This window comes from Eptatretus burgeri, chromosome 4 (genome assembly GCF_056783735.1).
Source record: "Eptatretus burgeri isolate ZD-2024b chromosome 4, Ebu_testis_v1, whole genome shotgun sequence".
NCBI lineage: Eukaryota > Metazoa > Chordata > Myxini > Myxiniformes > Myxinidae > Eptatretus > Eptatretus burgeri.
In genome coordinates this window covers 122424026-122448664 of record NC_140964.1, presented here as the reverse complement: position 1 = coordinate 122448664, position 24639 = coordinate 122424026, and the positions used below count along the sequence as shown (strand labels likewise).

General features: G+C 43.2%; 1 protein-coding gene and 1 long non-coding RNA gene across 2 annotated transcripts in view; one reads left to right on the top strand and one right to left on the bottom strand.

Annotated features, from left to right (window-relative positions):
* Positions 1-24639, top strand: part of LOC147029009 (tetratricopeptide repeat protein 39B-like) — a 144270-nt gene that overhangs the window by 98615 nt on the left and 21016 nt on the right. The gene's annotated exons all lie outside the window — the stretch shown is intronic.
* Positions 1035-23337, bottom strand: LOC147029010 (uncharacterized). Its single transcript, XR_015057804.1, has 3 exons — positions 23128-23337; positions 19196-19481; positions 1035-1166 (listed from the first exon to the last, which is right to left on the bottom strand). It is a non-coding gene; the product is annotated as an uncharacterized LOC147029010 (long non-coding RNA).

The following is a 24639-nucleotide window of genomic DNA, read 5'->3' as shown; positions in this document are numbered from 1 at the left end:
GTACCGAACTTGTCCACAAAATTTCATCTGGATCCGGATCTTCACCGAAATCTAATCACTTTGTCCTTGTCACAAACCGAACTTGTCCACAAAATTTCATCTGGATCCGGATCTTCACCGAAATCTAATCACTTTTCCTTGTGACGTACCGAAAAACTTCGTTTTTTTATTGTTTTCGACCAGGGTTCATTCAAAGTTGATCTTCTCCGACAGTTTTCATAGGATCCGGCTGGAAATTTTTGACAATATGACTGAATGTACTGCCCACAGTCGCTCGTGGCCCGATTTTTGATTTTCGAAAAAATACATTTTTGAGATTTTTTGAAAATTTCACAGTCCCGTTGCAAGGCAACGGTGGTGTCCATAGCAACGGTTCTCATTTGCACACAACAAGGTCATGGTATGAACCTACCAACCAAGTTTCATCGAAATCGCCATTGTATTAACGGAGCACTGGAACGAACAGACATACATACAGACAGACAGACAGACAGACAAACATATTGACGGAAGTACTGATAATAAGGGTAGAACAATTCTCAAAAAAAAAAATTCCGACTAGATCAACTACCCAACAAACATATCGACGGAAATACTGATAATAAGGGTAGAAAAATCTCAAAAAAAAAAAATAATTTCAACTACTTTCGACTACCCAAAAAAGAAGAAGGTGGCTTCAAAAAAGGAAGCGGGTGGGGACGATCAACTGGTGGTTTTTGTTTTTATTTGGCCTAATGCAGGGGGTTCAGCAGGCTACGGGAAAAATAGAACAATAATGACACATTTGTCCCTTTGTAACACAACAACGATTATTGAATAAATAGTAAGAATATAACCAAATACTGTGCATAATCACCAGCTCGACTTCATTATCATTGTTTGATTCAATGGCACGATGACAGACGGGGAGCATTGCAAAATGAGTTTGGGCAGAATACCCGAGGTGAATTGGATGCCACATACCCTTCACACACCCTCACCCACCACGAGTGCCACCCTCATCTCCGAGGCCTTCCACTCTCCATCACCATCATGAGTGTTGGCTGTAAACCTTGTATGCGTGTTCCCTGTGGATGTGAATGGAGGTTTACTTACTCGGTGGCAGACACACACCAGATACAGCACACGTGCCAGGCCTCCCACACTGGGAGCGAGGGTCTTGATTCCTGAAAGAGTAAAGGTGGTTATATGTGGTGAGGGAGGGGGTTGGGGGGAGGAGGAGGAGTAGTAATTTTGTGTTCTTTGACATACATGACCCATCCGGTTCTTCTTCCCCACTTCTCCTGTAAACCTTTCAAAATTAAGTGAAAGGTATTTTTATTTTCTAGCATTCTGACGGCCAATGTGATGGTAACAAACAACATCGGACATCAATAATGGACACTCGAGTCATGAGGGGTGCAGATATTGCAAGCGACCACCAAATCGTGCGAGCTAACATCAAATTGACATTAAAGAGAAAGCAAATGGCCAAGGAGAACAGAAATACATTTGAAACAATCAAACTGCAACAACCAGCCATCAAAACACAATTCTCATTAAAGATAAGAAACAAGTACGATGTGTTACAAGAGCACGAGGAATTGGAGGACATAGCAGAGAGAAAGTGGCAAATTTTTGAGAAAGCATACAATGAAACTGCAAAAGAAATGCCGGGTTACAAAAAGAGAGGTCAAAAACCTTGGATCAGGAAGGAGTCTTGGGAGCTAGTTGAGGAGAGAAGATTGAAGAGCAATGTGGAACAGGCAAAGTCAAATAGAATCAAACAGATCCTGAAAACAGGATACACGAATAAGGAGAAAGAAGTTCAGAAAAGCATAAGAAGAGACGAGAGAAATTGGGCAGATGATGTTGCTATGACGGTTGAAAAAGCACCGAGTAATAGGAGGATGAAAGAGCTCTACGTGATTACAAGGACCCTCGGTTATGAAAGAAGCAAAACAGTAAATGCAGTTAAAGATAAGACCGGAAATCTACTAATCAAAGAAACAGCCAAGAAAGAAAGGTGGAGAGAATATTTTGATGAAATCTTAAATAGACCAACACCTGACGATCCCACAACAGAAGAGAAGTGTGGTCCTTTATTCTGTCGATAATTCCAGCAATCTGTGTGTCTGTATGTGTGTCTGCCTGTCTGTCTGTGTGCGACCGCCATTTCTCGACGACCGCCGGTCCGATCTGATTGAAACTTGCCAGGAATATTGCCGGGGACCCGTGGATGTGCCTTTTGAAGGTTTGATATAAAGGCCCGGTCACACCTTGACGTTTTAGCCAGCGATGGCAACGTATTAAAATGTATGTAAAACGCTGGCTTACGTTGAACTTTTGATGTTTTTTTTTAAAGATTCGGACGTATTCATAGCGACTTGGTCTTATGTATAACGCATTGGTAACGGACACAGAACGTTTCGTTGTGTTATAGATAACTTATACCAACGAATGCTGAACCTGTTGTCGGCCTACACAACCGATGCCCAACGATAGTCTAACTCAGGCATAGCGCGTTGCACGCATCGCCGACGATGTCGTGACGTAGCCTATTAAAAGGCTGACACACAACGATTCGAATCATAACTGCCGTAGAAATGGAAGTGACAACATCGCGGTCACACCTTGGCGATCTTGCCAGCGTATGCCGACCTAAGAAAAATGTGTCTAAAACGTTGGGGCACGTCAAATACGGTATGAGTAAGTTTGGTATGCGTGAGTAGAACGTTAAATACGCTATCATACGTCGTAGTAAGTAGAGTACGTCAAGAAATTTTAAACATGTTCAAAATTTTACGACGTACTCGGCGTATGACACACGTTCCACATGCGATGGGGATAAGTTTTACACACGATATGTGGACGCTTACACACGTCCACAAAGGCTACTTATAAGCTACTCATAAGTCGAAACACGTCGCGGTAATGTCTTTTTTACACGAAACTTATTTCTAACTTATGTTTGACGTGCTTTGAACCAATTCTTTACGTAGTCCCAACACACATCGACGTATGTAGACGTATTCCAATGACGTCTTCCGGTCAACAACAAAAAAACAAATGAACGTGTTTCTAGCTTACAACTGCCATATAAAGACGTGTTCCCAGCAGTTTTGGGAATTGGTATATAAAAATGCTGCTCATAAAATGGGAACCCAACAGTGTTTTCGAGTCCTTTTTGAGTCGATGTCAATGTCAACAGTAACAGTATCAGTATCAGTATTAGTATTAGTAGTAGTTTGTTCATGTTGGCAGTAGTAGGTGAGTGTGAGGGGAAGGGTGTGGGTTATGATGGATCGTCCTTGCGTTTAACGATTTAACGATTTAAATGATAAACTCAACGATTTAAATGGCTGCATCTCCACTATTGAAAGTAGGCGCTTGCGCTCAACAATTGGATTTTTTTTACACTCAACGACTTTTAAACGGTACCACTCAACTATTTTCATTGTTTGCAATGAACGATTTAAATTGCTGTCACTCGCCTTTGTTTTTTGACGCTGGGGTTTGGAAATTTGAAGCGTTTCTTCTGAACGTGTGAAAACGCTCAAACTCGACTATTTTAAATAGACGCTGCCGATGGACAATTGGAATCATTGCCAAGCTAGACATCGAAGTGTGAACATCCTCGTCATGCCGAAGAAAAGTTTGAAGAATGCTGCAAATAAGTGTCCTGGCCGTGGCCGTGGACGCTGACGCAAGGACGATCCATTATACCGACGTCCTTCAGCCTATGAGTAACTTAAAAGTAACGTCTGTCGACGTGTGGCAACGATCGCGTAACGTGCCAACAACACGTTAATCATAGGTTAGAAATAAGTTTCGGGTACGCTAAACATTACCTCGGCGTGTCTCAACTTATGATTAACTTACAAGTAGCATGTGTTGACGTCTGTCAACGATCGCAGACCGTGCATACAACTTGTGGCCAGCGTAGCGGAACGTGTGAGTCATACGCCGGCATACGTCGTGAAATTTCAAGCATGAAAAACTTTGAGGACAACCAAAAAGTACAACGTTTAAAGCCAACGTACAACGACGTATGGCAGTGTTTTTCAGCGTGCTCTCAATGTTATCAAAACTTACCCATAACGTATTCAACGTGTGCCAGCGTTTTAGAAAAAAAATTCAAAAATCGGCATACGTTGGCTAAAACGTCAAGGTGTGACCGGGCCTTTAATCGGACGAGCGGTTCCCAAGTTACGGCCATTTTATTGCTTTTTTTCAGTGTTGGAAAGGTGTATATATCGCAGCTGAAGTGTCGTTCCACCTTATCATGACATTTTTTCCCAAAGATATCTCAGAATAATGATAACAGCATATTAATAATAATAACAATAATAGCACAATAATTGGCAGTAATAAAAAGAATAACGTGATACAATGACCAATGTCTGTCAACCAATAACGACCTATATATTGTCTGTCAACCAATAATGAAAAATAACGTCTGTCAACCAATGACAGGACACGGTGCTATGACGTCACGAATGACGTCACAATTAATGTTTATTTATTGATTTATTTTGCACGATTGACGTCACAATTCTTCTTCTTCTTCGTTTGGTATGACATCACAATCGACACTGGGGACCTGAGTATGTGCCTTTTCAAGGTTTGATATTCTTCATCTGTTTCAGCTGTTTCCCAAGTGTTTCCCAAGGTTTGAATTGATTGTTCAAATTATTAATTAATCCCAAGGTTTGAATTTTCCCAAGAGAAACAGCTGTTTCCCAAGGGTTTGAAAGCTGTTTTTTCCCAAGGTTCGAATTAATTGTTGTGCTTGGTAGACATTTGTGAATACATTTACAGAGAGAGGAGGGCGAGAGAGGGAGGGAGAGAGAGGGGGTGAGAGAGTGGAGGGAGAGAGAGGGGTGAGAGAGAGGGCATCACAATTCGAGAGAGGGGCGAGAGAGGAGGGGGAGAGAGGAGGGCGAGACCAGGGTGGAGAAAGGGGCAAGAGAGGGGGGACGAGAGAGGGGGGGCGAGAGAGAGGATTCGTCACAATTCTTCTTCTTCTTCATTTGATATGACGGCACAATTGACGCTGGGGACCTGAGTATGTTTCCCAGGTGTTTCCCAACTTATGGCCATTTATGATAAGGTTAGTCCGATCTAATTGAAACAATGCCCCAATCCAGTCGTCGTTTACGAGAGCGAAGGAACCAGGCTGCACATACTGGCACGCACCTATGGGCACGCACCTACGGGCCCGCACTAATATAAGAAATCAGCACAAGTCGTATATCAAAAACAGAAATTAGAACAGAAAAGAAGATGAGGAATGGCAAATCTGGAGGCAAGGATGCAATTACAGTGGAATTGTTGAAAGCGAACATACACACAACAATGGAATTGACAACTTGTTTTAAGCAATTTGGGACAAAGAGGAAGTACCTAAAGTGTGGAAGCAGGGGTTAATTGTCAAAATACCAAAGAGGAGAGGAATTACTTTTACATCCGTTCCAAGTAAGGTATTTGGAAGAGTGCTGATAGACAGAGATGGAGTTGACAACGAGATGAGCGATGAGCAAGCAGGCTTTAAAAGAGGTGGAAGCACAGTTGAGCCAATTCTTTTTATGCAACATAATTGAGCAGGTAGCAGAATACATTACTTTTTGTGAAGTTTGAGAAAGCCTTTGAAAAATCAAGGCCAGTTATTAAATCCCTAGCAAAATAATCAGAATAGTACAGATCTTGTATGAGGATAGTGAATGTGTAGTGCGGAAGGAGGGAGAGGAATCTGAGTGGTTCATGGTAAAAACAGGAGTGAAGCAAGGAGATATAATGTCAGCTTTTATATTCTTGCTAGTCATGGACCGGATAATGAGGAAAACAACAGACGGCAACAACACAGGGATTAGGTGGCAGGTTACAATCATCTTGAGGACTTGGACTTTGCTGACAACGTTGGCCTATTGTCATCAAGCTACCGACATATGCAAACAAAAGTAACAAAAATGAATTGATTTACATCAAAAACCGGGCTCAAAATAAACGAACAAAACAGAGGGTTTTGCGGATAAATAGTCAAAGCAACAACAAAATTCAAATTGGACACCAGCGTCTAGATGAAGTTGATAAGTACATTTGTTTAGGGGCCATCATCAACAAACAAGGAAGAGGGGAATAAGATATTCGGAACAAAATTTGTAAAGCTATGGTATCCTTCATGAAACTCAAGCAGTTATACATTGAAAAGCAAATTAAGACTGTTTAACTCACTTGTCAAATCAGGACGAGTATATGGATGCGAGGCTTGGAAGATTAACGAAGGGGCCAATCAGAAACTTGACATATTTATGTTCAATTTATTTGCATAGGATATTAAACATCAGATGGCCATACATCGAATCAAATGAAGAAATACTCAAAAGAACCAAAGTAATGAGGATCAGTGATGACGTGAAGACCAGGAGATGGAAACGGACTGGGCACGTGCTGAGAATGAAAGATGATGACAACTGCTTGACACCTTTGCCATGGAAGCCCGAAGAAAGAAGGAAAGCGAGACGTCCAAGAACAACCTTTCTTTGTTCAAAAAGAAAGAAAAGAGAAAGGATGGAGATCACGGGATGGAGCCAGGCCGACAGCGAGAAACAGGGCAGATTGGGGAGTATGTACTGCGGCCTTATGGGCCACTTGGCCCGAAGAGTATCGATGATGATGAGATGATTTTTAATTTCCATAATTGAGAGTAATCGTTCGACCAATCGATGAGGGAGAAAGTAATCAATTACTGAGGATTTTCTTATGGTAATTCGTAATCGATTAGAACTAATCAATTACGCCCATCCCTACTATCGAGCTTCGAGGTGAGTGTGCGTACCTCGAGGTCATCCTGCCTGCCCTTCCTCACGCTGGAGATGTCGAAAATTTGATCACTCGGTTCTAACTTCACAAATCTCTCCATATAGTTTGCTTATGCGGACGTTGTGTGTTTAACAGAAACATTCCTCTCTCAGGATTTCCTCAACTCTTCTGTGTCCTGGATATTTTATTTTCCATTGTGATCAGGTTGATCCCTATCCCGGTGGTTGCACTGATGTCCAACCATTGTTCTGAGCCAACCCCTGAAAATCCCCCGGATACCTCTGGATGCCCATTCCTCTCCACAGCCCTGTAATGTTTTTTTTTTTGCGTGGCGTACCATCTGCCTGACTCTGACAACAAGGCATACACGTCTTGGCTAATGTAAACCAGCTATTGCCACCCATGCCAACTCTCTCTTCCTCATCTGTCATGCCTTCAACTGCCATTATTGTGCTAAATGACTTGGCTTTGCCATTGTAACAACCAGCTGTGGCACTCCAGCTTAGGTCTTGCATGATTCTGCAGGTCTGACCCAATCTGTGACATTCCGAACCTGGATCGCCGCAAATTAAATGTTATCCTTCCTGGACCTGCTTGTGATGAACCTTCAATCCAACCCTTCCTGCTGCTCCTCTGCCCCCACTTGACTTCTCTGATTATGTTCCTGTTAAAGACCAAATTTCTCAAGCTGTTGTTAGAGAGTCTGGCTGTTTGTTCAGGCCAACTGCAAGAGACTACAATCTTCGCTCTTACAAAATGATTGGTCTTCCATCTCCCCTGTATCCCATTCTTGATCGTACCTAGGAATGCTTTCACCAAAACTGCTATCTCTCTCTCATACACAGATTTACAGATATCACTATTCATCGTCTCATGGAGAACTCTTCTTTCCTCATTACAGATGACTCCACATGACTCCATACGATGCCATATCTCACCGACAACCTGCAACGGCAGCTGCTTCCGTCTCTGCTGACCTGAAAACGATTTGATGCTGCGCCGACACTTGAAACGTATCATTCAATCCAGTCAAATCTTGTTTTCTCACCCTCTCTCCAATACGACCATCAAATGAACATATCTTATCTCTCTTCACAATTCATCACCGGAAGAGGTTTCGTCTCTCTTATCATCAGCCACAACCTCACATGTGCAATCCCTTTTCAAAACTGGCACCGAATCCACCTGCAAGCTCAGCATTTTCTGTTGTGCAGTCTTTCTTTGGTAAATGCGAACTTCTCATCGGTGGCATAGTCTGTGTCTCCGCAGCTCAATTGATACTGCTGTCTCCCTTGGACTTGTGCTCCAGCTTCACACTTCTCTCACGAATGTTGTAAAATTCAAAAGTTCTCAACATCATTTTCATTTCCCACACACAGTTCCTTGTCATTGCAGGCAAATTGGTGGTCTCTGTGTTTTCTCCCACATCTCCTCTGATCTTACTGCCTCTGTTCTTTCGTATTTCCATCCCTTCTTGGACCCACCAGGTCACATGCTTTCTCCCAGTAACCTCCTTGTTGGGGGGTATACGCACCTTGGGTTTTCCTTCCCTTTGGTGTACGTATGTTGTCCGTGGTGCCGAACCCAGCCCATTCTTTAATGATTGCGATCCAAGATTTACCCTTCATGAGTGAGCGATCGTACCAGTCAGCTACCACTCAAACGGATCTTTGTCAGTTGGGGTCTGTGACTCCCGAGTGATGTTTCAGTGATCACATCAACAGCGGAACTTTTTTGAAACTTGTACTTCAATTAAACAGATACAAAGTCAAATGAGAAAGTTCACTATGACATACAATGGCATTCCCGCGTTGAGTTGTTTCCGCCTGCAGGCTCAACTCACGCTTGTTCACCTCGTCCACCAGGGCTGTTGAACTATTGAATCTTGTCGCGGTATTCTCTCTTATACGCTGACCCATCCAGGATTATTGAAGAGCTCAAAGGAATTTGTTCCCAATGCACAATCTTTATGAGTTTTAATCAACCTGATTATAATCGGCTCCGCACATTAACAACTGCTCTGGACATTAACGCCTCATTCAGTCATCAGAGTTGAATCAAGCACGGGGACGACGGAAACGCAACGCTCGTCGTACATCACCCGTCTCTCTACACCTCCTATCCCTCCCGCGGGTTTATACAGCATCACGGGATCATCCCGTGTGTTCCAGCAAATGCGATTCTCGTCCATTCTGGAAGTTTCGTCTGAGAATGTTCCAACATCTTCACCGATCTCACCAGGCAGTTTACAATACAATGCTGCCCGCTAAGTGAAAATTTGCTCTTTACATCAAGCAGTTTATAATTACAATTTACCGGTCCGTGCTCAACAAAACAAAAAACATGTAACCATCAATTTTAATCGTTCGTGTATAGGCATTTACTAATGCTTATTCACAAATTCCACAATTCCAATGATCACTGGCCAAAACATCTAGCTTTTAACTGACACTCCTCCTTACGAAGCTCTCCAAATTGAGGCTCACCATTTTTCTCAACTACTTTGCTATGCTTCCTTCCCTCGTGTGTAACCAACTTCCTCATTCTGTTCCCATTCACACTTCCCTCAAGGGTTTTGAGTTGGCAGTACAGCAAATCTCAAGGTCATCCTCCATCAGGTCAGGTCAGGTGTGGGAGCATGTGCTGGAGCAGCGCGTCGTTGCGTCCACTTTCCGCCGGTACTCCAGGGGCCTCTGTCTGGCCATCCCCCAGGCAGATGCCTGGCCCATCCCCATCTCCTTGAGATGCCGATTAACTTGCTGCAACCACGAGGAACGTTGTCGGCCCATTGGCCTCCTCCACTCACTCGCTGAGAAAATCTGGTGAGCAGGAACAGTGTCAGAAAAACGAGCCACATGTCCATATAGCCGCAGCTGACGCTCACGGACTATGCATGTAACAAATCTCATTTGAGTCTCCTTCAGCAACCGCTCGTTGGACACAAAGTCCGACCAGCGATAGCCAAGGATTCTCCGAAGAGACCCCGTACCAAAGGAATTAAGTCTCCATCTCAGATCATTGGTCAGAGTCCAAGTCTCGCATCCATAGAGCAAGACTGGAAGTACCAAGGACCTGAAGACTCGGACTTTCGTCCTCCCGCACAGGTACCGGCAGCACCACACCCCATGATCCAGTGAATCCACGACTCCCCAGGCCCGACCCAGACGTCTATTGACCTCTGACTGTCAGCCAGCAGAGACATGAATATCACTGCCAAGGGAAGTGAATCTCTCCGTGACCTCAACATCCTCACCACAAACAGGTACAGACATTCAGGATCTTAGTTTTGACCCAGGAAACCCATAAATCCCAGCGGCTCTGACTCCTCATTCAGCACCTCCAGGGCCCCCAAAAGGATATATAAAGTCTCCACAAAGATGACTGCTTCATCTGCGAAATCAAGGTCAGAGATCTTGACATGCCCAAACGATGCACCGCAGCTTGATCTCCCTGACATCCTCCCTAGAATCCAGTCCGTACAAACACTAAAAAGTGTGGGGTCCAGTATACACTCCTGCCGAACTCCAGTAACAACTCCTTTCTCCACTCATTAACTAATCCCGATCCATCTATATATTTGAAGGTTGCTATGCCTCCTTTCCTCTTCTCCCACGTCCTGAATTTTTTGCCTTTACATACCGTGGCCATATGTTGGCCCTCTGCCCCACTATCAGCATATTGCTTGCTACCCTCTTTAACTTCACTCTTCCCTCAGCTGTTAGAGTTTGTGCATTTTAAGGAAAACTTGCTGATGGCAAACTGTCTCGCAGGAGATTGTTAAATCGGTGATTTCTTGCCAATCCAGAAGGCTCATTCAAGGTTGGCATGAACTTTTTATTCAATTTTTTTTTTTTTTAGTTCATAAAACTTTATATATTTATCGATTTATTTATCCATTTATCAAGGAATTGCATTGCTACACCAACACACTTTTCAAGTAGATATGCTAGTGCCTTAATGCTATCTGCATATCCATCTTTGTAACAGGTTCATCGTCACATGAGAGTACTTTGGCATCTTCATCGTTCGTAAACTTGATGCCACCTCAATGTTCTTTGCGTGTTCCAGAGAGATAAAATCACAAGGGACTGTAGAATGGATGACTTGGAGCTTATAAAAGCCATATCCATTTCATTGATGGTGGTCACATTTTCTTTGTGAGGGCAAATATTATCGTGCAGTAAATTAATGCGCTGAGACAGCAAACTTGGCCATCATCTTCAGTGTGTGTGTGTGTGTGTGTGTGTGTGTGTGTGTGTGTGTGTGTGTGTGTGTGTGTGTGTGTGTGTGTGTGTGTGTGTGTGTGTGTGTGTGTGTGTGTGTGTGTGCGTGTGGAAATGCCTCTGCCACCAAAGGTGTATGGAGGTTGTGTTTTTACTCCTGTCTGTCGGTCTGTCTGTGAGCAGGATATCTCAAAAGGTTCTGGACTAATTCAGATGAAACTTGGTGCACAGGTTGGGTGTGTGACAAGGATGAATTGATTACATTTTGATGAAGATCCGTATCTGCATCTGGACACTTGAATTTCTTAAGTGATTCTTCACCATTGAGAGATAGGACCAAAAATTATAGATAGCCCGATATCTCAAAAAGTTATCGATGGATTTGTATTAAACTTGGTGGATGAGTTCGGTCGGTGACAATAACAAGCTGATTAGATTTTGGTTGCAGGTATGGATGCAGATTTGGCCCATCAGTGGGATACAAAATGTAAACTGTTCAGTCTGGTGGAGGTTTACACTTTAAGCCCCTTCCACACCTTGACGATTTAGCCAGTGTATGGCAACGTATCACAAGTTATCTGATACACTGGCGTACGCTGAACTATTGATGTTTTTTTCAGTTTTGGGCGTATAATAGTGTATTCATAATGAGTTGGACATATGCATAACGTATTAGTAACGTACACACCGTTTCAATAACTTCTACAGAACTTGAACCAACGAATGCTTAGCGTGTTGTCGGCGTTCACAACGTATGCATAGCGCGTGGCAGCGTATCGCCGATGATCACGTGGCGTAGCCTATTAAATGCTTGGTGAAGGATGCATGGTCCTCGTTACGGAGTTCCACCATGAGCTGGTCATACATGCCAAACTGCCGTCGCCTCCCGATCCATGGTCTCACCCAGTTCCTTCTCCTCCATTCACCTCTTCTTCTCCTGGCTCTATTGGCACGCAACTGGTACGGTGTCAAATCGATGAGGTCATGTTGATGTTGGAGGACAGCTAGTAGGTATTCTCATCTCAGCCTTGCCGGATCCTCCAGCTCTCGGATGACATGGGCATCTGCTCACCATGGAGTCCGGAACACTGACGGGTTCCTCCTGTAAACCCCATTTTCATATACCAATTCCCCTAAATGCTGCCAATACGCCATTATACGGTAGCTGTAAGTTAGAAACGCGTTCAGTAAGTTTTGTGGTTGTCCGGAAGACGTCAAATACGTCTACATACGTCAATATGCGTTAGAGATATGATACACATCGGTTCAAAGCACGTTACTCAAAGGTGAGAAATAAGTTTCGGGTACGCTAAACATTACCTCGACGTGTTTCGACTTATGAGTAACTTACAAGTAACGTGTGTCGACGTGTGTCAACAATCGCCTAACGTGCCTACAACTTATGGCCAGCGTATGTGGAACGTGCGAGTCATACGCTGGCATACGTCGAAAAATTTTGTGCATGCACAAAATTTGTCGACGAGCTTGGCGTACTATGACGTATGTCAGCATGCTTCAGCGTGCTCTTAACGTATACAAAACTTACCCATAACGTATTCGACGTGTGCCAGCGTATTCGGCAAATTTTTCATACGTCGGCATACGCTGGCTAAAACGTCAAGGTGTGACAACGGCTTTACAGAATGCCGTTTGCACTCTTGTTTGTTTTGCAGAACAAGTTATGATATACTGATTTCCGATATTTAAGAAATTTGATGTGAATGAAGCTAATTCTGGTCCCAAAACACTTTTTCCTTCAGCTTTTACAGCTTGGGGCAGAACCTTGAATTGTTTCAGTCGGCCCAATAATTGATTTGATGGGCTCAAGGATTTATCCTCTCCATGAGGACTCGTCTTGACTGTTTTGTGAAATGATTGACCAAGGTCTCACCACACATCAATCTTCTTCAACAAATCACCCTCCCTGCTTCTTGTTGCATGAAATGAGCTCTGATAGCACATGTTGGTGTGGGCCTCCATCTTGGATTTAGAGGGTATGCTTCAACCAGCATTGATGTCATTTTGTTTAGTCCTTGCTCAGACTAAACAAAATGATTGCTGCACTGGTTTATGGTAAAGCATAGCTTGGAGCGAACGATATCTCCAATTCCACAAGTATCAACCATGATATAAAGAAATTTCATGTGCAGGCACAGAGACGGGATCTTGTAACTGCTTACTTAAATAGAACAATGACTGCAAACACAAAACAAACAGCTCATTGTTTGCCAAGCCGCAATCACAATCCAAAACAGAGAAAAAGACTGTCATATCGTAAAAGAATGGTGAAATGAATAAAATAAAATGAATGGGAAAATGAATGAATGAATAAGAATGATATCGTAAAAGAAGAATGGTTAAAAAAAAAAAAAATACATATATATATATATATATATATATATATATGTATATATATACACACACACACACACACACACACACACACACACACACACACACACACACACACACACACACACACACACACACACACACACACACACACACACACACACAAGCCGGTAGGCGACATGGGTGGTCGCTACATAATTGCATACTCGTCATACAGTTTTTCACGGATTGGGCTGAAATTTTTTGACAAAGAGGTTGATTATAGTGCACATAAAAGCCTGGAAGCCGATTTTTGATTTTCGAAAAAACAATTTTTTAGGATTTTACAAAAATTTCAAAGTCCCGTTGCTAGGCACCGGTGGTGTCCATAGCAACTGTGCTCAAAAGCATAGAACTAGATCCTGGTATGAACCTACCTGTCAAGTTTCATCAAAATCGGTTGACTCCTCGGGCCTCCAGAGCTGTCCATTACAAACAAACAAACAAACAAACAAACATATAAACATACAGACAGACGGAAAATCTGAGAATAATGGTAGTTTTGCAGCGACCACCCAATCTACGTGTGTGTGTGTGTGTGTGTGTGTGTGTGTGTGTGTGTGTGTGTGTGTGTGTGTGTGTGTGTGTGTGTGTGTGTGTGTGTGTGTGTGTCAAGAATGGTATCGTAAAAGGAAAAAAAAAATGCACGTCAAAATGCGGAGATTGCCCACTGCCCACAATACAATCAGACAGACACAACGATATGTTATTAGTTATTACTCACTTGACTCTCATTCTATGGAAGGTAAAATCAATAGACGATTAACAAATACTGAGCATCAAAAATCATTACAGCATGACAGGGATCCAGGTGGCTCGTATAAAGATCTATTGGCTCATAAAACCTTACAGCTCGTCAAATCTCGCAACACCGTGCTCCACTCAAACTGGACCATCACCAGACCAAGCTCCAGATGAAGCTTCACCAAGCCGGGTGATTTACAACCTCAGCTTCACCCATCTTCGCACTTTAATCACAAAAGGCATTGCATGAAAAAAAAAAACAAAAAAACAGCCAGTCTCGAGGGGAGGTTTTGAATTATTTTCATAAAAACATTCGAAGGACCATTACACTCCTGACCTAAAAGTTGATGCAGCAAATTTTTTATCGAATAACAAACAACCAAAGTTCCCGCAAGACCATCAACTACTAATTACAGAATGCCCGCTTCGAAGTAGGTGACTTTTTCAGAAGCACGAGTAATGAAATCAGCCTCTGGTAGTTCCGACGTGTACCATCAATGCCAACCACAATATCTGCCACGCGGACTCTTCCGTCGCCACAAGGGTAGATATTCATAACTCGAGCAAGTGGCCAGTTGTTTTGGGGATGTTCCTTGGGCCGAAAGATAATTATGTCTCCCTCTGAGATGTCAGGTGTTGTCACGTTCCATTTATGGCAACTTCTAAATTCTGGAGGTACTCCTTTTGCCGTCGTAGCAAGAACTGATCAGCAAGGTTCTGAGCACGTCACCAGTGTTGTCGTCACTTGGAGACCTGTCTTTCGGAGGGAGCACCAGGTGACGACCTCTAAGATCAAGGTCCTCTAACTTGTCTACCTCCAACTCGGATACTCTCGTCTTTGTCGAGGAATGGACTCGATTTGTGGAGTCGGCCCCTCTTCGTAGTGTTGTACAGGATCTGGTCAATATTCTGATCTGCTTTGAGGCTGGCTATTTCTTTGCCGTAAAAACTTATTTTTGTACAATGTGGCGAAGGACTTTCTCTCGATTCAATCGTTCTTCTACTGTTGCCTGTCTGAAAGGTTTGCCCTCGTTATGGTTATCTCATTGACTGGGATCGGTGGTATCTTCCCTTCCAGACTTGAATATCTTTACCCTAATAATGAATGTTGCAACTGCCCATCTGAAAGATGTCCAGGTGGAGAAGTGAGAGCAGCGTTCACAACCTAAATTGTGTCCATATTCTCTGGAGGTTGAGCAGTCTGGGTTTCCGGTGACATTTTTGGAGAAGATAAGGGTTTGTTTGCATACTTCCGGATCTTCCCTATCGAGTGTGAACTGTTGATTCGGAAATATCTCCGCAATCTGCATCGGAGGGGCGTCTGACTGCTGAAGAAACTCTGGCACTGTGAACCAAGAGGTTCTTCCAAGCTGACTGGCTGGTATCAATCATGAAACAAAGTCAGAATGGTTCTCATCTGTGGAGATATGATGCCACTGACTGGGAGTAAGACACATTGTGTAGCTTCATTTGCTGTGGTCCGTCCCATATGTCATCAGGGACATAATGCTCCTCTCTCATCTCAGCCATCAGTTCATGGAGTATAACTTTGCCCTCGATGTTAACTTGGGCTGCAAAGGCTCTTGGGTCTTAAACTGAACTTGCAACCAACAGAACTCTCTGCCGTGAGAAAGGTTTGTCCGAACGGCTCATTTGGAAGGTGAAAGTGTCCTGTTTTTGCAACCAGGATACCCCCCCATCCAAGGGTCTCATTTTGGGCACCTTTATGGGTGAGGTCCAGGCTCTTCAGTTCTTTTGCTCTCACCTCATCTGGAAGAGCGTTTATTAACTCTTTGCAGTGAAAGGCAATCTTGTGGAAGTGCAGCTTCTTTGTGGCTTAAAGCATCGCTGATGCATTTGATGAGGCTGATTGCTGTGAGTGAATCTGGCAGAGAGGTGAGCCCATCATCGACATAGAAGTCGCAATGGATGAACTCTGTCATGTCATTGCCATGAGCGATTGTGTATTCGCCTGCGACCGTTCTCAGGCTGAATATCACTACAGTAGGCGATGAGATGTAGCTGAACAGGTGAACATTTCTTCTCGACTCCATAATGGGCTTTCCCGGGTCATCGTCTTTGAACCAGAAGAAGCAATGGAACTCTTGATGTTTCGGGTTAACGTGAAAGTCATGAAACATCGGTTCCACATCTTCCATTGCAGTGAGTTCACGCAATCTGAACCTGAGGGGAATCCCCAGTAGGCTGTTTATCTGGTCGTGTCTTTAAATAAGTGACTTGTTTCAAAAAAAGTCCTGTGGAACTCCGCAGTGGCATCGCAAACGACTGACATCAGGTTTCTTGGGATGTTGAATAGCAAAATGCAGAAGGTACCACACTGTTCCCAGTGGGAAGATCAGCTGGTCTTCTGTTACTGGGCTGGCATGGCCTCTGGTGAATATTTTCTCCAAGAATGCGATGCAGTCTGACATCATTTTTGGTATAACCACAGGGTTTTTATAAGGCTGAGTCGACCTTGGACCTGAGAGTAGTTGTTCAGTATATTAATCCACCCTTTCTTGAAGGGAATGGGGAACTTGAGGCTCCCTTCTGAGTTGGTGTGGGCACTCCGTGTGATGACGGGGATGAAGCGTACTGTCATCGACAGACCGAACCTCAAAGTTATCCTGCGGTGTTTTCAAGTTTCTCATTCTGGGTCTCCCCACAATCTCGTTTTAGAATATCATACATGGAAGAGCTGTGCTCTTTGCTTTTGCATGTCTTGTACTGCACTTCAGTGTTGCAGTCCTTAAATCTGTGGTTGACACCACACTTTTGGTTTTGAGGATGTCCAAAGTTTTGAAGAAATGAGATGCATTCAAATGATAAACTGGCTTGTCGTGATGCTGACAATTTCTTGTGATACTGACAACTGATAGTCACAGTTTCATATTCATAGGTGTAGATGTTGCCAAGACATGAAAGGGGGAATGGAGACTTCTATATGTTGTCCCCTTTTCTGTTATCCGAGAATTATGTTGGCAAGATGGGTATAACTCGGTGTCATTATGGAGTGTGGCCTTTTATCAAGAATTGGATGAGTATCCTGAATAGTGGCTAATTGCCGCAAGTCATCTTGTATTTTGAGGTATGCTTCCTCCAATCGTTGTGGGTATGAGTCGGTAGCTTTTCAAGAATGTAGAATGTGTGCGTAGTTGAGGATGTTGAGACCAGGTAAAATCCTCCATTTGTGCAACTGTGTCTGTACACAGGTGTGCAAATCCCAGAATCCTGCAGTTTTCATCCACCTTAAACTTTGGGAAACTAATGAGTCTTCTAAGTGTGAAAGGCATCTTCCTGATCTTCACTGGTCTGCACGTGAGCAGACAGGTCTTTTTATTTGGACCAGGTGTCTGAGTGTGCTTGGAGCACCAAATGAGCATCATCGTTGGGGTCCATATGAATTAAGTTTTCGTCGTTGGTGGCATCTTGAAGATTATCGAGGGTTTGTTTGGTTTACCTCCATTGGTGGTCAAGCGTTCTTTCCAAAATCTGGATGTTGTTGTAGACCTTTGCTGCAGGGCGTCTTTCCTGCTGCAAGCGGCCCACCGGGTCCATTACACTCGGGTTTGTGTGTTCGTCCGGCTGTGCAAGTGATGTGCTGCCATTGGGTCTGGCCGACACAGCATAAAAGTCGCTGTGTCAGATCAGGCCGACGCAGCATAAGAGGAGCCATTGTCAGGTTTGGCTGACACCACGTGTGATGTATCATTGTCGGGTCAGACCGGCGCAACATGCGAGGTGTTCAACATGGGATTATTTCCTTCTTTGCGACAGCACTTGACTCTTAAATCTATCCTTGTACAGAGAGCCCATTCAACCACATTCTATCGCTGTCATAGTTTTCAGTTAAAACATAGCTCGGAGCAAATGACAGCTCCAATTCCACCAGCAAGTGTCAAGCATTATATAAAGAAATGTCACGTGCAAGCACTCCTGTAACTGCTTCATTTAATTACTTTAATACATCGGTGACTGCAAACACAAAACAAACAATCCAACGGATGCTTTGCCAATCCGCAATCGCAATCCAAAACGGGGAACAATTCACATCATCAAAGAATGGCGAACTTTAAATCGTGAGAACCGTTATGAACATCAAAATGTCGAGATCGCCCACTGGCCGGAATACGATCATAAAGAGACAATAATGTTATTCTTGCTCACTTTACTCTAATTCTGTGGAGGGTGAAAACAAGAAAGGATTAATATATATATATTGAATAGCAGGATCTGGGTGGCTGGGAAAAACGCCGAAGCTCTTAAAACTTTGCAGCTCTTCAAATCTCGTGACACCAAGCTCCCCTCAAAGCAGATCATAACCAGACCAAGCTCCAGACAAAACTCCAACCAGCTTGGGTGATTTACAACCTCAGCTCCACCAATCTTCACACTTTAACCACAAAAGGCATTGCATGCAAAAAAATACAGCCAGTCTCAAGGGTGGGGGGGGGGGGAGGTTTAATCATGTTAATAAGATCTTTCTAAGGACCCTTGCGATTGCTCAAAATGACTATTTTTACATGTTCTATAGTAAATCGTCCATGACGACTATTAACCACCTGTGTACATTAGCTTTAAAAGAGCTGTCAAGTTTGTGGCACGAAACATCACCTTTTGTCTCTCAATGCTTTTTTTTTTTGTAGCATCACAGCAGCATTTATTTGAAATATCTCGAGTACAGTGCCTTCAGAAAGTGTTCACACCCCCTCGACTTCAATCACATTTTCTTGTGTTCCAGCCTGAATTTGAAGTGGATTTAATGAAAAAATTTATCACCAATCTACAAAAAATACCCCGTAAACGACAAAGTGAAAACACGTTTTTCGAAACTTTTACAAATTCGGTAAAAGTGAAAAGCTGAAATATCTTGGGTCAATAAGTACCATGTTTTTGGTGTATAAGCCACACTTTTTTATCGGCAAAAAATTTCAAGGTTGGGGTTGCGGTTAATACACAGGTATACTCGGGTATAATACACAGGTATAATACACAGGTTAATACACTGAGAGAGAGACTCAGATGAGACTTGTTACCTGCAGATTCCGTGAGCGTCAGTTGCGGCTGTATGGACATGTGGCTCGTTTTCCTGATGCTGATCCTGCTCACCAGATTCTCTCCTTGAGGGAGTCTCGTGAGTTGTGGAGGTCAATGGGCCGACCACGTGCCTCGTGGTTGCAGCAGGTTGACCAGCATCTCAAGGAGATGGGGATGGGCCAGGCATCTGCCTGAGGGAAGGCCAGACGGAGGCTCCTGGAGTACCGGTGGAAAGTGGACGCAGCGACGCGCTGTTCTGGCGCATGCTCTCATACCTGACCTGTCCTGACAGGTATTGAAAAAAAAATCGATCTTAAAAACGATCAATGCTTAATTTCAATAATATCCTATACGAACATTGGTGATGCAGTCGGAACTTCTGTTAAACTCAATTACACCGTTTAAATTTTGAAAATCTGTTCAGGTTAAGAGTTTGCACAGCATTTTATTAACTATGTGTGGAAATTCAATAAATAAAAAAATGGCTCTGAAAACGCCATTACGCACAAAATAACAAGAAGAACACGTGCTCTCACACCCAAAGAAGAATTCTTCACAATAGCTCGAGTCCGATAACAGAGCACCCAGCTCAAATATGCTTGCGCGGCGAACTTCCTTTGTATGTCATGTTCAAGAGAAAGACAAGTTTCCCAAAAACAAGTTTCCAGCCGTCGTCATTGCTCGTGCGCAGCAGAAGGGGCGGATAGACGAGGGACTTGTAGTGATGGCTAACTTTTTACAAGAATCATTTTGTTCATCCAATGCAGGCAGAATGAATCCACCAAACTTGTTCCCTACATGCTGATGCTATGTTAGAAAATGCTGGATAGCAGGCGTGGTTTAAAACTAGGAACAACTAATCAATCCTGAGTACTTTTCTATACGAGGGAGGAAAACGGATTTAAAAGGAAGAAGAATAATCTCACGAGAGCGAGGAGCCATGTGAGATGGTGAAGCTTTCGGAAGTACGAGTGCTGCTTGGTTCTTTTGACTTATTTTGGTTCTCTTCATTCTTCCTGGTTCGCTTCGTTTTCCCTAGTTTCTATCAGCGGTTCCTAACTTGCTTCCCGTGGATTACTCTCATCGAGCAGACGAACTTTCTGACTTTGCAGGCCTTTGTCTTCAACCCATGTTTCGAGCAACATTAGTTGCATCTCAGTGGAATCACCGCAGATGAACTTTCCTCTTTCCCGGAGTTGGTATTTTCATCATTTGAAAGTCCACATTTCGTTACGTGTTTCCCACTGGGATTTTCGATCCCGATTCTGAGGAGCATTGGCCACATGCATCTTGGTTGAACTTTCACCATTACTCCGGTCGCTACGTTGGCTGAGTCTTATGTTGACTTGGAGACTGCCGGCATTCATCGGGAGGATGAGAAAGGTCGACCTTCCACTGGTCTGCGGCTGGAACGTCAAGGTGTGGGAAGAGATATGTCGGACGTCATCAAGCGAGCATTTCTGAAATGCTGCATCTCCAACAACATGGACGGCACAGAGGACGACATAATTTGGGAGTAGGAGGCTGCAAATGATGGTGACAGCGACGGGGACTTGTTCTACCCTGATTCAGGTGAGGAGTTATGTACCGTCTTCGATGAGGAAAGCATTGACGAGCATTTCCTCGGGTTTAGCTGAAAATCTTCATCAAACCCAAATGGCCCTTTTCAGTGTCACAAATCCACAAGAAATATGTATGATACCGGTACGATTCCCTTTTCTTCCTTTTTCTAGTAACAAAAAAAAAATCCTCTTTATAATGTTTTAAAAATAATAACTTCTTGGTATCCTCTCCTTTCTCTTCAACTTCTTGAAAATGACAATAAGACTGGAAGACAGAATTAAACGGACATGGGAGTAAGCATGTTGATACCTCCATCACTTTGTTCTGTACGCAGATTAATGTACAAATGTATTTAGATCTAGATCAGAAAATAAAATTATTAATATATCAATTTATTTTGAGGGTGAAAAACAGGGGTGCGGTTAATACACGGCCGTGGTTTATACACCGGAAAATACGGGATACGACCCTCTGAGTCAATACTTTGGAGAAATGCCTTTGGCAGCGATTACAGCTTCAAGTCTACTTGGGTATGTCAGTATCAGCTTTGTACATCTGGATTTCGAGATTTTCTCCAATTCTTCCTTGTAGATTTGCTCAAGCTCTGTCAAGTTGGATGGGGAGTGTCGGTGAACAGCAATTTTTAAGTCTCTCTGCAGATTCTCAATGGGATTCAAGTCTCAGCTTTCGCTGAGCCACTCAAGGACTTTCACGTTCTTGATCTGAAGCCATTCCATTGTTGATTCGGCTGTACGTTTGGAGTCATTGTTCTGTAGGAATGGAAACCTTCACCACAGTCTCAGGTGTTTTGCACTCTGAAGCAGGTTCTCCTCAAGGATTTGCATGTTTTTGGCTCCATTTGTTGTTCTCTCTATCCTTACGAGTCTCCCAGTGCCTGCAGCTAAAAATCATCCACGTAAAATGATGCCACCACCACCACGCTTCTTGTTAGGGATGGTGTTGGATGGGTAATGAGCTGTGCTCAATTTCCGCCAGACGTAGCTCTTTGCATTCAGGCCAAAGAGTTCAATTTTCGTCTCATCAAACCACAGAATCTTTTTCCTCATTCTCTCAGAGTTGTAAACGTGCCTTTTTGCAAACTCCAGGCGTGCTGTCATGTGCCTTTTTCCTCAGGAGTGGTTTCCATCTGGCTATTCTCCCATAAAGTCTAGATCTGTTAAGTGCTGTAGACATTGTTGTCTTTCTGGCAGGTTCTCCCATCTCAGTCAAAGAACTCTGTAGTTCTGTCAAAGTTGTCATTGGGTTCTTGGTCACCTCCCTGACCAAGGTCCTTCTTGACCAGTTTCTCAGTTTGGTTGGGTAGCCAGCTCTTTGGGAAGAGTCTGAGTCGTTCCATATTATTTCCATTTCCTAATGATGGAGCTCACTGTGCTCTTGGGAATTTTCAACATTCTAGAAATTGTTTTATATCTTTCCGCAGATCTGTGCCTCCTCACAATTCTATTTCGGATTTCTCCGGATAGTTCCTTGGACTTCATTGTGACGTTTCTGCTCTGACATGCACAGTCAACTGAGGGACCTTATATACAAAGGTGTGTTTCTTTCTAAATCATGTCCAATCAATTGAATTGGCCACAGGTGGACTCCAAGCAAGTTGTAGAAACATCTCAAGGATGATCAAAGGAAATTGGATGCACCTGAGCTCAATTTGCAGTGTCATCGCAAAGGGGTTGAATACTTATTGACTCAAGACAATTTCAGCTTTTCATTTTTCATGAATTTGTAAAAATTTCTAAAAACATGTTTTCACTTTGTCGTTCTGGGGTATTTTGTGGAGATCGGTGACAAAAAGTTAAATTTAATCCATTTTAAATCCAGGCCGTAACGCAACAAAATGTGACGAAGGTCGAGAGGGGTGGGAATACTTCGTGAAGGCGCTGCACATACATTCCCAAACTGAGATACAAGTTTCTCTGAAGATGAAAGTCCAAGCTGTGGTAAACAAGAAGAATAAGTTGTCCTGTCTCCAGATATAGCACCATAAATACAGGCACATTCTCAGATGTCACTGTTTACAGCAGCTCCATGCAAGAGAAACAACAACAACAAATGGAGCTCAAATCACACTCTTGAAAATGCTTTCTTGTAAAAGTTAAAATATATAAATGGTCTTGTTGATTACTTTTCATTAGTAAGGTTTTTGTGTAAAAGTAAACAATAGTTGGTGTCGAATTATGATGGGGGCACTGGGGAGATAAAGCTTATCAACTTCTCTTCCCCCTGCCCCTCTCCACCTCCCCCCCCCCAAAATCACCGAAAATCCACACCCAATCCCAACTTTTCATCCATTCAACGAAAAGGAATTGGCACAAAGTATTAATAGGGTAGTCACCACAACCATAATCACCTTGGTATCATCAGTCAGTCATGCTTGCACCAATGACGATACCCTGCACAGGAAGCCTCTTTGCCTGTTTGAATTTTAAAATATCCTGCACACTTCAATGGGTTTCCTGAAAATAGCGCAAACGTAAACAGAGACGTATTTCTGAAATCCAGATGGTTAGATGTTCAGCCGCTCATGTCAAATCCAGCAATGAGTGCAGTCTTCGGGGTATCTGTTCAGGCATGTATTTGGATAACACGTGGCAGGTTTTGATCCTTCCTTTTCCATATTTACTCTTCATCTAGGCTTGATATTTATGGCAGCCACGTTATTCCTATACAACCTTGAGGCTGTCGTTCAAGAAAGAGCAACAGGCTGCCATTCCATTGCCAAAAAAAAATCTCCTGATGTCTAAGTCGAGCATTTGGAGCCAGTCGGCTGCAAGGAACTCGACTGAAGCAAACTGTACAAACTCTCCAGGCAGAGATGCTTGGAGGAAGTGTCGTACAACAGGAGCCACTGTTTACTCGAGTGCACCACAATGGCGTTTGGCTGACTGTTGCATGCCCCAGCGGTGCAGCAGATGGACTGTGCGTCCATGTGTGGGAGTCGATCAGTTGAACCCATGAACAAATGTGGCAAATCAAATCTGATGGCAGGTGCAAGGGCTGGAGTCCAGTATCTTTTCAGTCTATCGCCGCTGTCTTGCCCTGCATTATCGGTCCATCCTAGGAGAGGTGTTCCACAGCAGATTTCCCTTGCTCTTGCTTCGCAGGCATTTCTTACGGCGTTCAACAAATCTGATTTGAATGTTGTAAGATCTGAAGATAATTTTTGTTTTCTTGAGGGTTCTGGTCTATAACTTGACGCTCAAGCTTGTTCGAAGTCAAATCTTTTGGTTTTGATGCGGTTATCTCGGCACCGTGTGGCTGAAACGTAAAATGATTACATTTTTCATGGTGTCTTTTTTGTGGAACTTTAAGTTAATCCAATGTATACCTCACAGTAAACCTGAGTGATGTCAATATACAATGGTGTTGCTGCAGTTTTGCTCCTTCACCAACTACAATATCACACTGGTTCAAGGAATCCTATTTTCAGAGTTAAGAACAAAACAAGTAACAGAAATTGAAATGAAAAATGTACCTTCACAAAAAAAAGAGGATGAATGGCAACTTTATTGAAAGCACTAAATGCATGCTTGCATTCAAAAAACGAAGCATGGTACAATCATTTACAACTTTTATTTTACAACTGTAATTTAACTGGAAATTGTATTTGAGCTTTGGCACCATAAATTTGACAGATTATTTGGCAAACGTGTAACTTCTTCTTTAACAGCCACAGTTATTCTCACATTCTTGAGGGTTTGGCCGGGTGGGGTTGGGGGGAGCTTGGCTTAAGTCTTTCACGAACCACCTGGCTAGGCCTGACGTTTGCCGAAGGTTATGGCAGGAATTTGTAATTTGTTCAGGGTGCCAGCGATAGCGAGCATACTCGTCATAAAGGACACCGTGAGATCTTTTACGTCCA